Genomic DNA, 6,346 nt, shown 5'->3' on the forward strand with positions numbered 1-6,346 from the left:
CTGGCTGAGCTGCATCTTATTCTCTAACCTCACCCTCCATTTTGGACTAACCCACTTTGCTTCCTAACCCTCCTGAACCTCTACTCTTCCTTGGGACTGGGGTAAGGTTGAGAGGGGCAGGGGGAAGGTGAAGCAGGGGTTGAGAGCCCCTCCTGGGGACTCAGGTTTCTGGGAGGGGAGTTGTGTTTCTGTATTACCTTTTACCTTGTATATTTCTTTACATAACTGTATATACTCTAAATATCTGCTTGTATATTGTGCTAGCTGTAAATACAAGCTTCATTCATATTTCCAGAGCTGGCTGAGTCTAGTCTGGGTGATTTCCAAAGTGTGGGGGGGTGGGGAACACCCAAACCATCACAGACAATATTTGAAGGTATTCATGATGAGTATTCGCAGCCAACCATTAGTTTACTTAGGTGCCAACAATTTTATATGTTAAACAAATGTGTTCTTTATCTAGCATGGACTGGTAAAAACAATTTTGGTACTTTAAACCATTCAAAGCAGGTTGGATCATTTAGTTTATTTAAAAAATATTCTAGGCTGAACAATACTGAAAGCCTAGCCACGAGAATCAATCCTTTGGATGAATTTAGGTCCAAATATTGACAACAGCAACATGCCTTCATACACCTATTTGAACTGTGAAAGGTTACACCTCCACAGAGAAAGAATCCAAGACTGCAGCAAAGCTGTAAAATCATAATTGAGTCTCCAACAGTTTCAACTGAAATGAGCTTATCAGACTCTCTAGCAGTAGAAGTGTACTTGTCTCTGAAATGGAAAATACAAGAAAGCTGTCATCTGACTGTTTCTCTATGAAGATGTTTTCCAACTTTCTCTGGAGCTTTCAAATTAGGCCACAGAGAAGAAAAAAAACCACTTTTTTTTTTTTTCTTTTTTCTGGTACTTCCCATCCTACAAATGACAATTCTGGGTTGTTGGTTTTTTTTTTTTTTTTTTTTTTTTTTTTTTTTTTTTTTTTTTTTGTGGGAGTGGTTCGTTGGTTTGGGTTTGTTGTTTTTGATGGGTTTTTGCTTGTTTGTGTTGTGTGTGGTGGTGTTTTGGATTGTGTTTTGGGAGGCAGGGTTTGTTTGTGGTTTGTCATTGGGAGTTTTGGTTTTGATTTTGCTTGTTTGGGTTTTGTTTGGTTTTGTTTGGTTTTTTGTTTCAGAAAACCACAAATTCACACAGCTCATCACAAGGCTTGTATTCCTGTCATGTATGGCCTGAGTTCATCTACATTCAGGGCTACTTATACTGTAGTACCTTTCGAAATGACATATTGAAATGGTTTCTGAAAGCTGTCTGATTCCACTTGCATGACCCATGCTGAAAAACAAGCAGTGACCCTTAATATAAATAACTGCACATCTTTGACAAAAGATAGCTAGGAGGTTTCTTTCCCACAGTGGAATGAAACATTGAACACTACTATTTTATTTTGTTTTATTTAAAGTGGAGTAAAGGCAGTAAAGTGGATCAATTTGGCAGCCAAGCTTAGCATTTTGCTGTGTGTTGTGGTAACAACTTAAAAAAATCAGGCTGTAGAACACCATTAAAATTGCAACTAATCAGGATTAAAACACATTGGGGGGTGGGGAATGCATTATTAAATCTCCTTGTCACCCTCACAGATTTTGGGGCTGTGTTTCACATGAAAAGAAATACCTCAAGGATTCCTGTAGGTTTCAATAAACATATTATTATTGATGCAATATGGATACCCTCTTTACAAGAAGAGCATCTAAAACGAGTTTATGTTTACTGAAGTAGTACTCCTTGGATTATTTTGGGTTTGTTTTTAATTTGCTTGTCCCCTGACCCTCTTGCTTATTTCCTCTGGCAACAGCTATTCCTAGCCTATAAACGTGCTTTGAACACAGAGGAGCACTCTTGTTAACTATGATCTCAGAAGTGTAAATCTATGATAATAGATAGCCTAAAGTCAAGAAAGACTAGACGTTAAACTTCTGTCTCACATGCCCACTGCAATAGCAGTTTGATATAATATATACAAATGAGAGGAATATTTTTGCTTTTCCTGTTTCCTAGTGACACAGTTGGAAGCAGGAAGCTCATTCTGATTTTTGAGCTGCAGTAGTCCAAAGGATATCCTTGTCTCTCCCCACCTCTATAAATAAAGTGGGAGAACTTTTTACCCTGCCTCTAAAAATCAGTATGTGTAACTTTCAGGTTGTTTACAAGAGCCAGAGCTGTTTGTTACTTTCTGATTTGATTGCAATTTATGAGAATTAAAATATTGTACACTCAATGTTACTTTTTGAGGTTTCTGACAAATATTAGCTCCCCTCCACTAACCACACACACAGACAAAGAGAGAGAATTTGGGTGCCTAATTACTTATTTCAGTTATATAATTCTATCTGCAAGGGAAGTATCACAGGAAGATCAGAATGTGGTTAAAAAGGAAAAACTTCTTTTATTTTATATCTTAAATTTTTTTGGGGAGCCTCTTTTATTACTCTTCTACTTGGTAAATATTCCAGAATGCATCGTATCTTAATGTAACCTAATATTTGCATCGACAGGATGAGCTGAAATAACATTTGCCTACGTTGTCCAGCAAAGCACAATGAAGGACCTTTACAATGGTCTAATTTTGGTTCAAGTTTTCAGGGATATTTAATTCTTATTTTTTTTTAAGAGAGAGATATTTCTGGAACATCTGCTTAATTGCTCAAGCTGGTTTGCTGCGAGCCTCCACCAATGTTAGAGGTAATGTGTGGTTTGGAGGAGGTGTAGCATCAGCTTATGTGTAGCTGTCAGAATATCAGGTTCCCTGTTCCTACAGGAAAATGTTGGAATGGTCAGACAGGAATGAGAAGAGGACGTAAAACTTTGTAGAAAAACACAAGTTCAATCCAGTTGATTTATCATTTGTAGGCTAAAGGTGGGGATTATTTTTCAGGCTAGAACAAATAGGCTATTGAAAATAGGTAACCATTCTATTGATTAATTACAAGTAGAACGAAATTCGATGTCTGCAGTTAGAAGTTAGGCAAATTGTCACAGAGACAATGTGCAGTTTACATATAAATGGCAGTCGTTAACCTTTATACTGATTCCAGTAAAGATTACAGTAAGTTTCCCAGTGCCAGATGGATATTATTATTTTTTTTTCTGAATGGTTATTTCTATTTTATTTCTATTTAGGACATAATTTAGGAATAAACAAGTCTCTGCTATGCAGAAGATCAGGGTGTCAGATCACCAATGGAAACCATGATTACTAATAAGTGTTCTGCTGCTTTGACAAGATTCGATGGATAAAAGCCTGGACACATCTAAGTTCTGTAGAAATACTGTCACTAATTTAAAGTATGTAATAACCTTGAAATACTTTGTTTGCTTGAGGGATCTAACTACATAGTAGTAATTCTGAATTATGAACTTGGATTCTGAATTATTATTTTTGAAATGAAGGTGTAGTCAGGAGGTGAAAGCAGGGTTTTATTCTGCAAACTGGGAAGCAGGAGGCTACATTCAGCTGTACTGCTCACCGTGGTTTATGAGTTGTATGTGATCCAGAAGACCTGTTCAGTGCATCTGAGATGGGAAGCGTGAAGTGCAGCATCAGCAGAAGGCGGTACATGATTTTTGCAATTTCTCTGGAAATCCAGAACTTGACTGTTATCTCAACATAACAACAGTTCCCAAGCACAATGGTACTGCAGGTACTCCAGGCTGGAAATGTCTGCAGCCAAATTTTCCATTGCTCTTCCTGCCGAGGTGTGATTGTACTTTTCCAGTCAGCATAGACAAGGCTGGGTCTATCTGTGCTGCATAACTACTGTCTCTGGAAGGAATAAGGACTCTGATACTTTGGCATTGTGCCACCCGCTGTATGACCACCTGCTGAGATGAGATGAAGGAACAAATCTCTGAATTGTATTTTAGGCCATGGACTTTGACTTTACTGCCTGCATAGAATGTTAATTTCACTTCTATTATCAAGCTACAGACAGGGAAGGATGGGAGAGATCAGAAATTCCACCTGTACAAAAGGTTCTAACATAGAGAACAGAAAAAGAGCAAGGAAATGACTGATCAAGCAGGAATTTTACTTGACAGACACCAGTTATCATACAAATAAAAGAAACCTGGGCAAAGAGACAACATGTAACCACCTTAACTGTTCCCTCATTTATAATACCTGCTCTCCAGACAAGAACATCCATTTCCTTAATCTCTGGACACCCCCACTGACTTAGACTCTGTAACTTACAGCTTCTACTAGGTACATCAATAATGGTGGAGGATATTCAGGAGATTTAGAAGCACCTTTAATGTATGTATTTCTATTCTGTTAACTAGCATACTATCTAAGAGGTTGAGGCTCTGCAATGCTATTAGAGTGGTGAACTTCATGCAGTAAAATCCACGGTGCCAAGGAGGACTCCAGGTTCCCCAAATATGGCTTGTACCCCAAAATCAGGTTTGTAGAAGAGGTTGTTTTGAGTAATAAACCACAAAGGCCATCCCAGTGAAAGACTGGAAAAAGATGTGTTTTTCCTCTTTCCTAGTATTTTGTATCTATTTTGTCTAGGTCTGAAAGCAGATTCCTAAACCCATGCAAAAACAACCAACCACCACCAATAAAAAACCAACAAAGACAAAACTCCCCCCAACAATCAAAAATCAAACAAACAAACAGCAGAGCAGGTGAAAAATACCTGTTTCTGGAGATGAACTCACAGATGATGTATAGAAGGTGGAAAGGGATATGACACTGTTGTGACATTCTCATTCTGGTTGTTAAAGCAACTGATTTTGGATGCTGAAAGTTTTTTCTCTGCCTCAGAAAACAAAAATCCACCTTGCACTTAACAGACCAGCTATTTTTCAATATGGCCTCTCATGTTGAGGCTGTGTTGCTGGGAACAGAGCTAGGTTTGGCTGGGCTAAAGGCAGGAGAGTAATTCTATGCTCATTTCTCACCCCTCAGCTGAAGACAGGGCCTGGGAATGTGGAGACCTATATTAAATGGGGCTGGGAGATGGTAGTTTGCTTTGTTTTCAGACTGTCAAATATAAAACTATTCTGATAATATGTATACAACTTCCTTCTAGTCCACTTTCTTCTGGTAGCAGAAGTAGCTATATCTAAAGAAAAAACAATGTTTCATCCTGTCAGAGTTGGGTGGAAAGGGGAGGGGAGGATAAAACATGAAAACAATTAAAAATGTTTATTTTTAATAGTGTCTGCCAGTAGTCAGAGTTTTTAAAACTATAAATAAACAAGGGTCATAGTCAAGGATGAGAAACATATGCCATACACATGTTCCTGAAAACGTAGATAAAGAAAACAGATAATGAATACTATTATGTAGATGGCTCTTTACAGGCGACTCCTCAAAACTACCAGTGCAATGTTCTTTAGTATCAGAAAGTAGCTGCAACCCTTGGCCCAGCTGAAGAATGTGAATTTGAGGTGCCTGCATTCTGTTCCTTTTGTTACAACTGTCCTGCTGAATTTCATCTCCTCCTCCTCCTCCTCACCCTTTTTTTTTGTTTTGGTTTGGTTTTGTTTTCACTTGGAGACAGGGCTCGCTGTGCCTGGAGAAGCCGTACCTACAGCTTGGTGGGTTCAGACCTTTGCACAAGCCTGTAGCTGCTTCTGTAATCTGCAGGATTTGAAAATCTACTTCGATGTGAAAAGTGGAAAGTTATGTTCTGTGACTAGACAATGCTAAAGACCTGGTAAAGAGGATAAACCCTAAATTTCTGGTGTTCGAAAGAAGATGTGTGCAACTTAAGGATCAGCCCAGGCTGGGAAGCTAAAACAAACCACTGTGCATGGTCAGCAGCCCCTTTCTCTTGCTGGGGATGGGTGCAAGAATACGGCTCCAATTATCTGAGCTATTTATGTGCACTTGCTTTTGGCAATCTTGCTTTGGAATGCTGTTTGTAAAAGGTTTCATACTTTTCTATTAAGCTGCTTAAAGGGCCATTATGCATTCACAAAAATCCATATCCATCTGGTAAGGAATGTTTCCTGACTCAATTAACACCGTATGCATACCAATTGCTGCCATTCTGGAGTGTGATTCAGTATTCCAAATGCACTTGCATATTAAGAGAGTAGGTTAGGAAATAGAGTGGGAAAATGGTACATTTTACAAGAAAAGAATAAAGAATAATAGCTCTTTAGTGATTCTTGGGAGCTAGAAGTCTTCATTTAAAAACCAGCCCTCACCAGCTTGTTGTGTGGTAGGTTTAGTGTCTGATACTATAGTTAATACCTGTATGATACAGAGCTTTATAAATGAGAAAAAAAATTGATTTAAAAAAATAATGTTATTTTCCTGAATATTATCCTT

The 6,346-nt window shown here is 38.3% G+C and overlaps 1 long non-coding RNA gene across 1 annotated transcript; it reads left to right on the forward strand.

Annotated features, from left to right (window-relative positions):
* Positions 1 to 1,639: 1,639 nt before the first annotated feature.
* On the forward strand, positions 1,640 to 4,516 carry LOC135176476 (uncharacterized). The gene is made up of 2 exons (XR_010302672.1): positions 1,640 to 1,687; positions 3,181 to 4,516. It is a non-coding gene; the product is annotated as an uncharacterized LOC135176476 (long non-coding RNA).
* Positions 4,517 to 6,346: the final 1,830 nt, after the last annotated feature.

The sequence above is a fragment of the Pogoniulus pusillus genome, chromosome 6 (genome assembly GCF_015220805.1).
Source record: "Pogoniulus pusillus isolate bPogPus1 chromosome 6, bPogPus1.pri, whole genome shotgun sequence".
Taxonomy (NCBI): domain Eukaryota; kingdom Metazoa; phylum Chordata; class Aves; order Piciformes; family Lybiidae; genus Pogoniulus; species Pogoniulus pusillus.